The sequence below is a fragment of the Narcine bancroftii genome, chromosome 7, assembly GCF_036971445.1.
Source record: "Narcine bancroftii isolate sNarBan1 chromosome 7, sNarBan1.hap1, whole genome shotgun sequence".
Taxonomy (NCBI): domain Eukaryota; kingdom Metazoa; phylum Chordata; class Chondrichthyes; order Torpediniformes; family Narcinidae; genus Narcine; species Narcine bancroftii.
The window spans coordinates 64,652,577-64,669,330 of record NC_091475.1 but is presented as its reverse complement, the minus strand read 5'-3'; the positions used below and the strand labels follow the sequence as shown (position 1 = coordinate 64,669,330).

The window sequence follows — 16,754 nt, the reverse complement described above, 5'->3', positions numbered from 1 at the left end:
TTTCTGACTTCTGTGAAGTTAGTTCAAAGGTGGATACAGGTTAAAAATAGTATATTTTATGGAGCAAAAACCAAAACGTGTTCACTCCATGAGCGCCACCTGGAGACGCCATCAAGGGGATGAGGGAGGAGCTGGGAATGATTGAGGAACAGTAGAGGACTTTCAAAGTGATTTTTCACAGTACTCAACAAAAGTAAAAACAAGAGCAGTCAGGGTGAGGTCAGCTAGCCCTGGATAACAAAAGAAATAAAGGAAGGGTCATGTGTGCAAAGTCGCCCAAGGCAGAGGAAACTTAGAAGATTGGGAAAACTTTTAAGAAGCAAATAAGAACCACGAAGTGAGCAATAAGGAGAGGGAAGGTCAACTATGATTAGTGCAAAATATAAAAATGGGCAGTAAAAGTTTTTACAATTATACGAAATGCAAAAGGGTGGCTAAAGTTGGTCCCTTGGAGGATGAGAAAAGGGAGTTGATGTTGGGTAATGAAGAAGTGGCTGATGTTTTGAATGTCGATTTTGTGTTGGTCTTCACGGTGGAGAACACGTCTACCATGTCAAAGACAGGTGTTATGGATGAGATGGATGGTGAGAACTTGGATATAATAGCTATCATTAAGAAAGTCATACTTAGAAAACTTGAGGCTCCAAAGATAGATAAGACCCCTGATCCTGATGAAATGCATCGCAGGGGACTGAAAGAAATGGCAGAAGTTATAGTCGAGGCTTTGGTGATAATTTACCAAAGTTCTCTGGACTCTCAGCAGGTCCTGGTAGATTGGAAGACAGGGAATGTCACACCATTGTTCAAAAAGGATGTAGAGAAAAGGCAGGGAACTATAGGCCAGTTAGTTTAGCACCTGTAGTTGGGAAATGCTTGAAGCTATCATTAAAGAAGAAATAGCGAGGCATATGGAGTGAAATGGGTCCATCAGGCAGATGTAGCATGGATTCAGCAAAGGCAAATTTACTGGAGTTCCCTGAGGATATATTGAGCATGGTAGACAGAAGGAGGCAGATGGACACTGTTTACCTGGATTTCCAGAGGCATTTGATCAGGTGCCACATTAAAGCCTTGTACAGAAGATAAGGATGCATGGAGTTGGGGGAGATGTATTAGCATGGATAGAGGATTGGTTAACCAATGGAAAGCAGAGAGTTGGGAGACAGGGATGTTTTTCTGGTTGGCAATCAGTGGTGAGCGGGGTTACTGGGCCCGCAACTGTTCATGATATAGTTGAATGATCTGGAAGAGGGGACAGAGTGTAGTATATCTATGTTTGCTGATTACTCTAAATTGAGTGGAAAAGCAAATTGTGCAGAGGGTATGGAGAGTCTGCAGACAGACAGATAAGTTAAGTGAGGGGGAAAGGGTCTGGCAGATGGAGTACAATGTTGGTAGATGTGAGATTATCCACTGGAGGGATAAATATTATTGAAATGGCAAGTGTGGTCTGCTGACATGCAGAAGGACTTAGGAGTGCTTGTGCATGAATCGCAAAATATTGTCAAGGGCTGGAGGGATGGAATTTAGGAGCAGAGGGGCTATGCTGTAACTGTACAAAGTGTTTGTAAGACCGCATCTGGTGTTACTGTGTACAGTTCTGGTCTCTACTTGAGGAAGGAAGGACTGGCTTTGGAGGGGGTGTAGAGGACATTCACCAGGTTGATTCAAGAGATGAAGGGCTTAGCCTATGAGGAGAGATGGAGTTGCCTGGGACAAAACTCTCTGGAATGTAATAGAACTTACATTCTTTTACACATTGGGGTAGCATTGTTGGCATAGCAGTTAGCGCAAGGATTTTACATCACCAGTGGGGTTCAAATCCTATGCTGTCTGTAAGGAGTTGTACATTCTCCCCATGTCCGTGTGGGTTTTCTCTGGGGACTTCAGTTTCCTCCCACCATTCAAAACGTACTGGGGGTGTAGGTTAATGGGGTGTAAATTGGGCAGCATTGATTCATGGGCCGAAATGGATTGTTACGGTGCTGTATGTCTGCCTAAATTTTTTTAAAATTAATAATGCGGTTTCATACAGAAACATATGAAATTATGAAAGACATTGATAGATAGAAGTGGGTAAGTTCTTCTCATTGGTGGGGGGAGGCCAGAACTAGGGGACATAACCTCAAGATTCAGGGTAGTAGATTTAGGACAGAGGTGAGGAGGAACTGCTTTGCTGCCCGTTGAAGCAGTGGAGGGAATTAAGGGATATGAGGAAAGGCAGGTAGGTTGAGATGAGTCTATCATCAGATCAGTCGTGATCTCATTGAATGGCCGAGCAGGCTTGATGGGCCGGATGACCAACTCCTGCTCCCATTTCTTATGTTCTTGTGTCCCAGCTTCAACTCTGGATTAATGTGGGACAAGCTGACCATGAGGCTGTTACCATGCTGTGGGATTCTGGATGTCAGCATGGGATGGGAACATGAAAGAACTACCAATCTACAGGGACACACCAATAGTTTTTGGTAGCAAGGTTTCACCTCAAATGTAATATTCCTCAGCCACAGAGGCACTGGATTCAGACAGTGGAAGTCATTCCTCAATAGATTGACTCAGGGAAAGGGTGCAGGACAGCTTCAGCACAGACAGAGAAGGAAGCTGCCACTTGAGGATTTACTGTAACCACCCTGCCTTAAATCATGTTATTATGCCACACATTGAGGATTTCTGCTTTCCTTCATCAAAACTCCCCAGTCAAATTTTTGCACAGTGTCGTGGGGCTCCCTAACCCAAACATGGGAGCCCCTTATCTTGGTTTGCGGGAAGATCCACTGATGTTTATTCAAACCACAAAAAAGTGATCATCAACACCCCCATCAAATCTAGACTCACTGTGTCTCAAATCAACCAAAGTATTTCCCCAGAAGCAGAAGTGAAACTCTGAGACATCATATCGGGCCAGTCAGGGCCTTGAACAAAAAGGAAGAGTGCGGGTGAGATCAGGCAGATTGGCAAGGAGAGCCAGTTCTGCAGCAGGAGGGACTGGGCTTGTGCCGTGAGCCCAGCAGCACTGCACGGATTGAAGAAGAGGGATTCGAGACAGATGGCCCATTGCACGAAAGGTGGAGCCGTGATCCACCACAAGGTCATTGACGGCATGCATCGCTACAGCATCCAAGAGGTCATGCAATGCAAGGGCGTGCACTTTCCCTTCAGGTAAAGTAGCTGCTGCTCCTGGATCGAGGGGCAACTTGTAATTAACAAACCAGTTCAACAATGCAACAGGCAAGTTCTTCAAATCACTGTGAAAAGAAGCATTTTTAGACTAAATTGGAGATCATTCTATTGCTGTGTGCTTCCTTTTGAAACATTAGGTGACTTCAGGATAGAGAAGCAGCACAATTTGTGCCACGATTAGTGCAGCTCTTTCAAATTGCCTTGTAAAATGGAGTTAACTGGGCAATTTACTAGGTTGAAGACCCAGGTTCAGGGCTATTTGAAAGAGCTGAACTGGGCAAGTCCCCACCCGGGTCTCAAACCTATCTCGGATGTGGCCAGGGAACCCAGTAAAACTTACCCAGGCATCCTCCTCTGGCTGTTTGAAAGGGAAAATGGCTCGCCCAGTTACTCTGGAACTTTAAACAGAAAGGGAACAGAAAAAAGATTCCCTGTGGCTGCATGATGCATCACTCACTAGGTCATTGCAGGGGCGGGATCCCCCTTACATTGCCAGCTTGGCACTTAAACGGGTAGGTTAGGCTGCTATTTAAAAGGTGCAGGAGGTCCACACAACCCAGTAATCTCACCCGGGTCCCAGGAGGGCTACCGGGTGCCATAATTTGCAAGGGCCTACTGTTACAGAGCCAGCGACCTGGGATCGAATCCCACATTGTCTGTAAGGAGTTTGTATGTTCTCCCCATGACAGGCATGGGTTCCCCCTGGGGGCTCCGGTTTCCTTCTACTCTCCAAAAGGTATAGGGCTTGTAGGATAATAGGGTGTAATTGGGCAACGTTGTATCAATAGCCAGAATCAAATTCTACCATGTTGTAAATAAACATAACATGAACTGGTTAAACTGGGTCTGTGTGTGGAGCAAACATCAAACATTGCAGCACAATACAGGCCCTTCAGCCTGGATGTTTACCTATGTAACCGACTCCACAACATCTAACCCTTCCCCATCTCACACCCACAACCTTCCATTTTTCTTACATCAAAATACTGAGGAGGAGGAATTCATTGAAAGTTTACGGGACAGTTACCTAGACCAATATGTCAAGGAACCAACTCAGGAGCAGGCCATTTTAGACTGGGTATTATGTAATGAAAAGGGGCTAGGAGCGATCACAATATGATCGACATGGAGAGTGAAGAAATTAAAACCGAGACTAAAGTCCTGAATTTAAATAAAGGGAATTATGATGGTATGAGACGGGAGTTGAGTAAGCTTGATTGGGTGGTTTTTATGGGGGGGTTGACGGTGGATAGACAATGGAATGCATTCAAAGATCTAATGGAAGAATTGCAGAAATCGTTTATACCGACCAGTTTGGCATAAAAATAAACCAAAAAAGGTGACTCAACCGTGGATAACAAGGGAAATTAGAGACAGCATTAAGTCCAAAGAGAGAGCATATCAATTGGCCAAAAAAAGTACCAAATCCGAAGACTGGGAACAGTTCAAAATGCAACAAAGGAGGACAAAGGAATTAATCAAGAGGGCAAAAATAAATTACGAAAGTAAGCTTACGGCAAACATAAAAACCAGCTGCAAAAGCTTTTATAGATATGTCAAGAGGAAAAGATTGGTGAAATCCAATCCACAGGTCCCTTGCAGTCAGAATCAGGGGAATATATAATGGGGAATAAGGAAATGGCAGACCAATTAAATTCTTACTTTAGTTCTGTTTTCACAAGAGAGGATACAAATAACCTCCCAAGGATGTTGGGAAACATAGAGACTAATGCAAGGGAGGAACTGAAAGAAATCAGTATCTCTAAGGAAATGGTCTTGGGGAAATTGAAGGGATTGAAGGCCGATAAATCCCAGGAGCCTGATAATCTACATCCTAGGGTACTTAAAGAAGTGGACATTCAGATAGCAGATGCTTTAAGAATTATTTTCCAGAACTCGATAGACTCAGGATCAGTACCCATGGATTGGAGGGTAGCTAATGTTATCCTGCTATTTAAAAAGGGGGGTAGAGAAAAAGTAGGGAATTATAGGCTGGTGAGCCTTACATCAATAGTGGGCAAAAAGATGGAATCCATTTTTAAGGATGTAATACCAGAGCATATGACTAGCAGAGAAGGGATCGGACAGAGTCAACATGGATTTACAAAAGGTAAATCGTGCTTGACAAATCTATTGGAATTCTTTGAGAATTCCTGAGAATCACTACAGCTGTACAGAGACTTGATGAGACCACACCTGGAGTATTGTATGCAGTTTTGGTCGCCTTATCTGAGGAAGGATGTTCTTGCAATGGAGGGAGTGCAAAGGCGATTCACCAGGTTGATACCTGGAATTGCAGGAATAACTTATGAGGAAAGATTGTGGAATTTGGGATTGTACTCGTGGAGTTTAGAAGATTGAGAGGGGATCTCATAGAGACATATAAAATTCTGGCAGGACTGGACAGAATGGATGCGGAAGGGATGTTTCCAATGGTCAGGGAGTCCAGAACCCGGGGTCATGGTTCAAGGATAATAGGCAAACCATTTATAACCGAGATGAGGAGGAATTTCTTTACCCAGAGGGTGGTGAATCTGTGGAATTCATTGCCACAGAGAGCAGTAGAGGCAGGTTCATTGAATATATTTAAGAGAGAATTAGATATATTTCTTCAGTATAAGGGGATTAGGGGTTATGGAGAGAAGGTGGGGACGGGGTACTGAACTTTAAGATCAGCCATGATCTTATTGAATGGCGGAGCAGGCTCAAAGGGCTGAATGACCTACTCCTGTTCCAATCTTCTATGTTTCTATGTGCCCTCCAAAGTCTTTTGAAGGTCCCTATTGTACCAGCCTCCACCATCACCCTTAAAGCAATGCTTTACAGGCACCCACTACCCTCTGTGTATTACCTGGAAATACCTTCTCTAAACTATTCCTTTCAACTTCAACAGATTTTCTCTGGTATTTGCTGTTACCACTCTGGGTAAAAGGGCTGGTTGTCCCCCCACTATCTGAGCTCCTCACAATCTTATATACAGGTACTCCTCGACTGACAACCGTAACTCGGACCACAGGATTGGTCATATCACACAATGGACCAATGTCAGAATTGGTTAAAGAAAATAAGGAGAAAAAATAAAATTTATGCAGTTTATGCTGTATTTGACAAATTATAATGATAGTGAATTCTTGCCCTTAACTCTTGCGCATGCACCAACCAAACTCCAATACGCAAACCACGCATGCACCAACTGAAGACTCGCGCATGTGTAGAGGAATCAAGATGGTTGCACCCAGTCTGCGGACCCTGGGACACCAACTAACAAGGGAAATATGCACATATTCTGCATTCCAGACAACATCCTGCTGAATCTCAGCATCCTCGCTAAAGTTTCTATATCTTCCTTTGATGTGGTGACCAGAACTGAATGCTCCAAGTGTGGTCTAAGCAGTGTATTATGGAGCTGCAACAATTCCTCATGGCTCTTGAACTCAATCCCCTGATTAATAAATGCCAGTTGTAAGGTAAAATATCATGAGATGGGAATGTGTAAGGAGTTACCCTGTACAGGGCTGTAACAAGATGTGAATGCATCCTTGTACTTACAAGATAAGAGAGACATTGATGGATTGAGAGGCAGGAAGCTAGCAGGGAAAGGATAGCAACAGTTTTAGTCATTGGACAAGTAATGATATGATGATGTTCTAAGCATGTATCCAAGGGTATAAAAAAATCACCATTTTGCTGATAACGGCAGAATGCATTCTCCGACTAACATGGTTAGTTGCAAGTGTTACAATCCGGTAATAAAGAACAAAGAACCCTGATTTCGACTCAGCCTGGTGTTTGTCTCACTCATTCATGAACAAAGCAGACCTAACACAGTACACCACACACCTTCTTAACCAGGGGGGAAAACTTGAGAGGCAGCCTTGTGGGATTTATGGACGAACTCCAAAATCTCTCTGTTTATTCACACTGTTAAGAATCTTGCGTCAACCATGTACTTTTTCAAGGGTGCCCATCTATCACTTCACATTTATCCAGTTTGACCTCCATCTGCCACTCTGCACCCAACTCTACATCCTGTCCATATCTTGCTATAACCTATGACAACCTTTTACAGTATCCACAATATCTCCAACGTTTGTATCATCTGCAAACTTATTGACCCACCTCTCCATTTCTTTATCCAAGTCATTTATAAAATTCACAACGAGCAGAGGTCCTAGACCAGATATCTGTGGAACACCACTAGTTACCAACCTCTTGACAGAATATGTTCCATCTAGTACGTCAGGCTGCTGTTCATTGACTTCAGCTCAGTGCTTAACATGATAATTCTCCAGAGGCTGGTGGAGAAAAAGTCCTCGCTGGGACTCAACACCCCTCTCTATATCTTGATCCTGGACTTCATAACGGAAAGACCACAGTTTATCCAGGTCAGTAGCAGAATGTCGAGCACTTCCACACTTAGCACCCAACCTACTCGTGTTTACACTTGGGTGAACAGTTTCTTCCCATGTGCAGTGGGGATGCTGAAGAACCGAATGAACTGCTCACACTAAATATCCAAGACTTTTGTATGTTCAAAAGTTTGTTTATGTTTATGTGTATGTTTGGCCTGGAAGTCAGCCTGAAGAAAACTGAGGTCCTCCATCAGCCAGCTCCCCACCATGACTACCAGCCCCCCCACATCTCCATTGGGCACACAAAACTCAAAACGGTCAACCAGTTTACCTATCTCGGCTGCACCATTTCATCAGATGCAAGGATCGACAATGAGATAGACAACAGACTCGCCAAGGCAAATAGCGCCTTTGGAAGACTACACAAAAGAGTCTGGAAAAACAACCAACTGAAAAACCTCACAAAGATAAGCGTATACAGAGCCGTTGTCATACCCACACTCCTGTTCGGCTCCAAATCATGGGTCCTCTACCGGCACCACCTACGGCTCCTAGAACGCTTCCACCAGCGTTGTCTCCGCTCCATCCTCAACATCCATTGGAGCGCTCACACCCCTAACGTCGAGGTACTCGAGATGGCAGAGGTCGACAGCATCGAGTCCACGCTGCTGAAGATCCAGCTGCGCTGGATGGGTCACGTCTCCAGAATGGAGGACCATCGCCTTCCCAAGATCGTATTATATGGCGAGCTCTCCACTGGCCACCGTGACAGAGGTGCACCAAAGAAAAGGTACAAGGACTGCCTAAAGAAATCTCTTGGTGCCTGCCACATTGACCACCGCCAGTGGGCTGATAACGCCTCAAACCGTGCATCTTGGCGCCTCACAGTTTGGCGGGCAGCAGCCTCCTTTGAAGAAGACCGCAGAGCCCACCTCACTGACAAAAGGCAAAGGAGGAAAAACCCAACACCCAACCCCAACCAACCAATTTTCCCTTGCAACCGCTGCAATCGTGTCTGCCTGTCCCGCATCGGACTGGTCAGCCACAAACGAGCCTGCAGCTGACGTGGACTTTTTACCCCCTCCATAAATCTTCGTCCGCGAAGCCAAGCCAAAGAAATGTTATGTCTGGTTGTGTGTCTGCATAGTTTTTTCACCAAGGACTGGAGAACGCTATTTTGTCGAGTTGCCCTTGTACAATCGGATGACAATAAACTTGACTTGACTAGTATCACCCTCTGCTTTCTGCGGGAAATCCAATTCCAAATCCAAGCAGTTTCTTGGATCCTATGCCTCATGACTTTCTGAATGAGCTGACCAATTATGATTTTATAAATAACCTGGATGAAGAGGCGGAAGGATGGGTCAGTAAGTTTGCAGATGAAATGAAGGTTGGAGGAGTTGTGGATGGAGCTAAAAATTGTTGAAGATTACAAGAGGATATAGACAGGATGTAGAGATGGGAAAAAAGTGGCAGATGGAGTTCCATCCAGATAAATGTGAGGAGATGCATTTTGGAAGGACAAACTGGAAGGCTGAGAACAGGGTTAACGATGTGGATGAACAGAGGGACCTTGGCGTTCAAATCCATACTTCCCTCAAGGTTGCCGCACAGGTTGATAGAGGATAGTTAAGAAGGTCTATGGGATACTGGGATTCATTAACAGGGGGATTGAGTTCAGAAGTAGAGAGGTCGACAAATCTCTGAGTATCATGCTCAGATCTGGTCACCTCATTACAGGAAGCCATGGAGAGGGTACAGAGGAGATTTACCAGGATGTTGCCTGGATTAGGAAACAAGTCTTATGAGGCAGGGTTAGCAGAGCTAGGACTTTTCTCTTTGGAGTGTAGAAGGATGAGAGGAGAATTAATAGAGGTCTACAAGATTATGAAAGGCATTGATAGGGTGGACAGTCAGCACCTGCTTCCCAGGGCAGAATCAGCAAACAAACACCAGAGGACTTGTGTACAAAGTAGAGGGAGGGAAGTTTAGGGGAGATATCAGGGGTAAGTTTTTTACACAGAGAGTATAGGTACCTGGAATGCCTTACCAGAGATGGTGGTGGAGGCTGAAACATTAAGGACATTGAAGAGACTCTTAGACAGACATGTGGATGAAAGAAAAATAGAGGGTTATGGGGTAGGGAGGGTTTTGTACTTTTTAAAAGGAATATATAGTTCAGCACAAAAGCAAGGGCTGAAGGGCCTGTACAGTGCTGTGGTGTTCTATGGCCCCAGCATCTGCAGATTTTCTTGTTTCCTCCATTGCTGTTTGTTATGTATATCAGTGATTTTGATGAAAATGTACATGGCATCATCAGTTAGTTTTCAGATGGCACTAAGGTATCTGGTATTGTCGATAGTGAATACGGTTACCAAAGGTTGCAGCAGGATCTTGATCAATTAGGCAGGATGGCAGGAGAATAGTTGATGGAATTTAACACAGGGAAATGTGAGGTGTGGGATTTTGGGATGGAACTACACAGTAAATGTAGAATCCAGGGAGTGATGTAGAGCAGAGGGCTCCAGGAGTACAGGTACGTCATCTCTTGAAAGATTTATGAGAATGTTGCCTGGACTTCAGGAACTGAGTTACAGGGAAAGGTTAAACAGGTTAGGACTTTATTCCCTGGAGCATAGAAGAATGAGGGGGGATTTGATAGATGTATTTAAAATTATGAGGAGGATAGACAGAGTTAATGTAGATAGGCTTTCTCCACTGAGGGTAGGTGAGATACAAATCAGAGGACATGGGTTAAGGGTGAAAGGGGAAATGTTTATAGGAACATGAGGGGGGACTTCTTCACTCAGAGAGTAGTGCAAGTCTGTGGGGAGAGGAAGAAAACTATTTTGGCATGGAATAGAAGGGCTGTAGAGCCTGTTTTTGTGCTGTAATGTTCTAGGTTCTAAGTACCATATAACCATATAACAATTTACAGCACAGAAACAGGCCATTTCGGCCTTTCGAGTCCATGCCGGTTCACTTGAACAACTCCACTAGTTTCCCCCTCCCACTCTCCGCCCATAACCCTCAACTCCCTCATATCCATGTACACATCCAACCTTCTCTTAAATGACAGAAGGGACCCTGCCGCAACTATCTCCTCTGGAAGATCATTCCATTCTGCCACCACTCTCTGAGTGAAAAAGCATCTTCTAACATTTCTCCTAAAGTTTTGCCCCCTTACCCTTAACTTATGCCCTCTTATTCCAATCTAACATGCCCTCAGGGGAAAGAGTCTACTCACATCTAGTCTATCTATTTCCTTCTTAATTTTAAATATCAAATCCCATCTCAGCCATCTATGTTCCAATGAATAAAGTCCCAGTCTCCTTAATCTTTCTCTGTATCCTAGATGTTGTAAGCCAGGCAGCATCCTTGTAAACCTTCTCTGCACCCTCTCCACCTCATCCATATCCTCCTATAATTTGGAGACAAGAACTGAACACAATACTCCAAACCTGGCCTCACCAATGCCTTAAACAGTTGCAGCATCCTTTCCCAGCTCCTATACTCCACACTATGATTTATGAAGGCCAGCATACCATATGCCTTCTTAACCACCCTGTCTACATGGGAATCCACCTTCAAGGAACCCTGTACCATAACTCCAAGATCCCTCTGTTCCTCTGTGTACCTCAATGCCCTCCCCTTAACTGCATATGTCCTAATTTGGTTATTTTTTCTGACAATCTGATGAAACAGTGTTCTCTGGTCCTCGATCCAAAACATGCAGACACACAAGACATAACACACACACAGACAAACAATACATATGCAGCAGGAATATTTGTATATAGAAATAAATATATCAAAATATTGTTTCGTAAATATGAGTTTCAGGTGGTTAGTGTGAGCCATTCCTTTAGTAGTTCCACACAGCCTGGTGGTGCTGGCTCTGATACTCCTGTATCTCTTCCCCAATGGGAGAAGCTGAAAAATGCTGTGTGTAGGGTAGAACAGGTCCTCAATGGTTTTGCATGCCCTCTTCAGACAACAATCCTGGTAGATCATGTTGATGGGAAAGGAGACTCCAGTGATCCTCCCTGCCACTCTTATAGTCCTGTGGACTGACCTCTGATCCATTTCTCTGCAGCAACCGTACCACACTTGACGCATTCGGCCAGGATGCTCTCTATAGAGCTCCTGTAGAAAGTTGACATTATTGGTGGCTGGATGGTTCAGTCTTCACAGGAAATGCAGTCACTGCTGCACCCTCCTGACAAGGAAGGAGATGTTGAGTGTCCACAATTGGTCACTAGTTAAGTGAACTCCAAGGAACTTGGTGCTCTTCACTCTCTCCACCACAGAGTTGTTGTTGTCGTTCCTGGTCCTCCTGAACTCCACGATCATCTCCTTCACCTTGTCACATTGAGACTCAGTATTCTTGCAGTATTTCAGGAAAATTTTACCCTACTCTCTGCAGTGTGACTCATCGTTGTTGTTGATGTGGCCAACCAGAGGACATGGGGTTAAGGTGAGGAGGGAGAGATTTAACAGGAACCTAAGGGGTAATTTTTTTTTAACACAGAGGTTAGTGAGTGTGTGGAGTGGGCTGCCAGAGGAGGTGGTTGAGGCAGATATTAGGGCAATGTTTAAGGGACATACAAGGATAGGATGGGTTTGAAAGGATATGGTCCAAACACTGGTAGGTGAGACTACTGTGGGTCATTTTGGTCAGTGGTGATATGTTGGGCTGAATGGCCTGTTTCCGTGCTCTATGGCTTTATGACTCATCTACAGTCACCTTGAAGGCAATATATATCCCATGATGCTCTCACTCATTGGATGAGAGGAAGGATCTGATATTGAATCTGAATAGAAATTCTGCTTGGCCCACAGAAAAATAATCTCAGGGTTGCATGTGATGTCATGCACATACTCTGACAATAAATTTGAATTTGAACTTAAATGGGGAGGGTTCCTGTCAGCGCATTGTTGGTGCTTGTTCTGGCAATGTTAACCTGCCAAATGGCTCTGACCTTTTGCTCAGGGAATTGACACATTAAGTCTTTGTCCCCAGCGTTGACCGGACATTCCATGCTGACCACTGCCTGATGCACATGCTCAAAGATATTTTCCTGAAAAAACATTTCCATGAAGTGGAGGTCCATTTGACTGGGACATCTGTGGGAATGAAACCAGGCCTTGAGTGCAAGCCACTGCCTCACAGAGCAGGCATCCAGGCTCAGGCTATCTCATTGGACAGTACTGATGTTGGAGCATGTTCGCTATTCAATAGTACGTTGTGAAGGTGTTCTCGGATCACTTGAACGGTACTGAGGCTCGAATCTTGTGTATTTCAGAGTTGGTGATCAACTGCTGGAGGTGAATGAGAAGAATGTGTCAGATTTCCCACCCGAAACCTTGGTTGAGATCCTGAGAGAGAAATTCATGCTGCTGGTGAGTGACAAGGGAGAGGGAGAGGAAGCAAGTGGGAGAGAGGGAAGGGGATGGAGAAAGGGTGAGGGATGGAAGGGGATTGAGAGGGAGAGAGTGATGAGGTGGGAGAGGAGGGAGAGGGAGAGAGGATGAGGGGGAAGAGGAGAGATGGAGGGGAGGGATGGCATGTAATGGAGGGAGAGATGGGGCAGAAAGGAAGGGTGAAGGACAGATAGATCAGGGCAGTGAGAAAGAGAGAGGGAGGGGTGGGTGGGTAGGGAGGAAAGAGAAAAAGAGTGTAAAAGGTAGCATGAAATAGAAATCTATTCTTCTGGTGAGTTTCCGCACAGTGAGAAAGGTGTAATCAGTGATCCAACACAATTGGCAGGATGAAATCAATCATCCCCATCGTGTGCAGGGTGAAATAAATGATATCATACATTGATCATGGTGAAATCACTAACCCCACACAGTGAGCAAGTGAAATCAGTGACTCCACACGGTGTATAGGGTGAAATCAATGACTCCACAAAGTGCGCAGGGTGAAATCAGTGACTCCACACAGTATAGGGTGAAATTAGTGATCCCACACAGTGTATAGGGTGAAATCAGTGATTCCACACAATGTATAGGATGAAATCAGTGACTCCACACAGTGTATAGGATGAAATCAGTGATTCCACACAGTGTGCAGAGTGAAATCAGTGACTCCATACAGTGTGCAGGGTGAAATCATTGACTCCACACAGTGTTTAGGATGAAATCAGTGATTCCACACAGTGTATAAGGTGAAATGAGTGACTCCACACAGTGTATAGGGTGAAATCAGTGATTCCACACAGTGTATAAGGTGAAATCAGTGACTCCACACAATGTATAGGGTGAAATCAGTGATTTCACACAGTGTATGGGGTGAAATCAGTGACTCCACATGGTGTATAGGATGAAATCAGTGATTCCACACAGTGAGCAGGTGAAATCCTCCCCCACCCCTGGGACCTGATTAGTGAGCAAGGTTTGTGCCTTGAATCATAGGTGGTCACGGACAAAGAGAGGCTGGGTGAGAACATGCAGCCTGATGTTGGCGGGAATTTTAATTAACTGCACCTTATTTTTATGTTACCACAGACGTTTCACAGTGCTCCCCACAAAACAGAGTCTGCTGAGCCAGGGGAGGCTACTGGAATGGTGTACCGGCCCTATGGCAAGAAGGAAATGGAGCTCTGGTTCACACTAGCCATGGTGCGGATGGAGGGCAACGATACTACCTCACCCCCTGACCTCAAGGGCACTGATCGGTTCTACCCAGCCCCTGGAACACCCACCAAACCCTCTGTCAGCCCCTTGCCCATTGGGGGTGTCGAGGAGAGTAGAAGGGTGGTCCAAGTGAGGAGTGAGGCCAAGGGATGGCTGATGGTATTCAACCACACCACCATCTCTTTGGTGCAGCAACGGGGTCCTCGACCCAGCTTGGGAACCACATGCACAGAGTGCAAGAAGAAGGGGTGTGATGTACACGTGGTTAATGTCAACTGTGAGGACCAATCAGAAGTCTATTATCTGGAAGGTGGGTGGTCATGTTACAACTAAATGGGAAATAACTGACGGGCTGTGCTCGGGTGATGAGGCATGTCCCACAACACAGAAACAAGCTCAGCTTGTCCGCAAGCAACAACATGCCCTCCTACTTCAGTCCCACATTAGGCCCACATCAGATCCACATCAGGTCCACATTAGGCCCACATCAGGTCCACATTAGGCCCACATCAGGTCCACATTAGGCCCACATTAGGTCCACATCAGTCCCACATCAGTCCCACATTAGGTCCACATTAGGCCCACATTAGGTCCACACCTCTCCAATCTCTTCATACTCATGGAGTTATCCAAGTATTCTTTAAAGGGAGCTAACACCCTGCCTCCACCACTGTGTCTGGCAGCTTGTTCCATGTGCCTACCAGCCTCTGAGTGAGGAATTGTTCTTTCATGTTTCTTCATGTTTCTTCTAAATCCCACCCTCACCTTATAGTTATGCCTCTCAACTTCTCTCAACAAGATTCTGAAGGGTACAAAAGGATATAGACAGGATGCAGAGTTGAGGAGAAAAGAGGCAGATGGATTTCAATCTGGATAAGTGTGAGGTGATGCATTTTGGAAGGACCAACCAGAAGGGTGAATACAGGGTTAATGTCGGTTACTTAAGAATGTGGATGGACAGAGAGACCGATACATTCCCTCAAGGTCATAGCAGAGGTTGATAGGATAGTTAAGAAGGACTATGGGATGCTGGGATTCATTAATAGGGGGATTGAATTCAGGAGTAGAGAGGACATGTTGCAACTCTACAAATCTCAAGTAAGACCACACTTAGAATATTGCGCTCTGTTCTGGTCACCTCATAACAGGAAGGATGTAGAAGCCATGGAGAGGGTGCAGAGATTTACCAGGATGTTGCCTAGATTGGAAAACAAATATTATGAAGCAAGGTTAGCAGAGCTGGGACTTTTATCTTTGGAGCATAGAGGGATGAGAGTTAATAGAGATCTACAAGATTATGAGAGGTATAGATAGGGTGGACAGCCAGTGCCTTTTTCCTTGGGCAGGATCAGCAAAGACCAGAGGAATATGTACAAAGTGAAGGGAAGTTTAGGGGAGGCATCAAAGGTACAATTTTTACACAGAGAGTTGTGGGGGCCTGGAATGCCTTGCTGGGGATGGTGGTGGAGGCTGAAACACTGGGGGCATTTAAGAGACCCTTAGACTGTGGATGGGTTTCATGCAGTGGTACTTCAAGGACGTTTGGGCAGTTTTGTCTTAGGCTACATCTTCATCTTCCAGCCCCTTTAAAAAAATAATCACAGTATCACTCCGTTCTTCTCTAAATCTGGGGCTGTAGGAACTGTTTAAATGAAGGGAAGTCCACTGTGGACAAAATGCTCAGAACAGAGCCCAAGGCTGGTCTGAGTACCCATGAGGAATTAAATGTCAGCCTCATTCCCCAGCATTGCCTGTTCGTTCAAAGAAACATAGGATCTCCAGATCCCTCAAATCTGACTCCTGTTTTGAAGATGCGACCAAGAGTTGTTGATGTGGTATCCATGGATTTCAGCGAGGCATTCAGAAGGCTCCACAGGGTAGGCTGGTCTGGAAGGTTAGGTCACATGGGATCGAAGTTTGATAGAAGAATGGATGGAAAATTGGCTTTGTGGTAGAAAGGCTGTTTTTCAGACTGGCCTATGATGTGGTGTTCCTCAGGGCCCATTGCTGTTTGTTATCTATACTGTATCAATTATATAGTTGAAAACATACATATCATGATTAGCAAGTTTGTGGATGGCACTGAAGTGTCTGGTATTGTAGATGGTGAAGATGGTGGTCAAAGATTGCAGCGGGATCTTGGTCAGTTGGGCAGGTGGATGGAGGAATAGTTGAGTGAATGTAATAGAGAGAGATGAGGTGAGGCATTTTGGGATGTCTAATATAGATAGGGCGTACACAGTGAATGGAGCAGAGGAATTAAAGAGTACGGTAGATAGTACCTTGAAAGTTGGGAGGTTATGTTGCAGTTGTATAAGAAGTTGGCAAGGACACGTCAGGTTTGGTCACTCTGCTACAAGAGGGTGTGGGTGTATGGAACAGGCTGCCTGAGGAGGTGTTTGGAGTTCAAGATATAAATGTATGAATGGGTTTAAAGGGTTATGGAGCAGGTGTGAGTAGCATGGGTGGAACATCTTGGTCAGCCTGAGCAAGGTGGTCCGAAAAACCTGTTCCAATGCTTTGTGACTCTATGAACATGTTCGAGCACTCAATGCTCCAGTCTCAAATACCTTGAGCATGTCG

At 45.0% G+C, this 16,754-nt stretch overlaps 1 pseudogene; it reads left to right on the top strand.

The window, feature by feature from the left end:
* The window catches only part of LOC138738981 (succinate--CoA ligase [ADP-forming] subunit beta, mitochondrial-like), a 198,132-nt pseudogene extending 184,003 nt beyond the window's left edge, over nucleotides 1-14,129 (top strand).
* The last annotated feature ends 2,625 nt before the right edge of the window (nucleotides 14,130-16,754 follow it).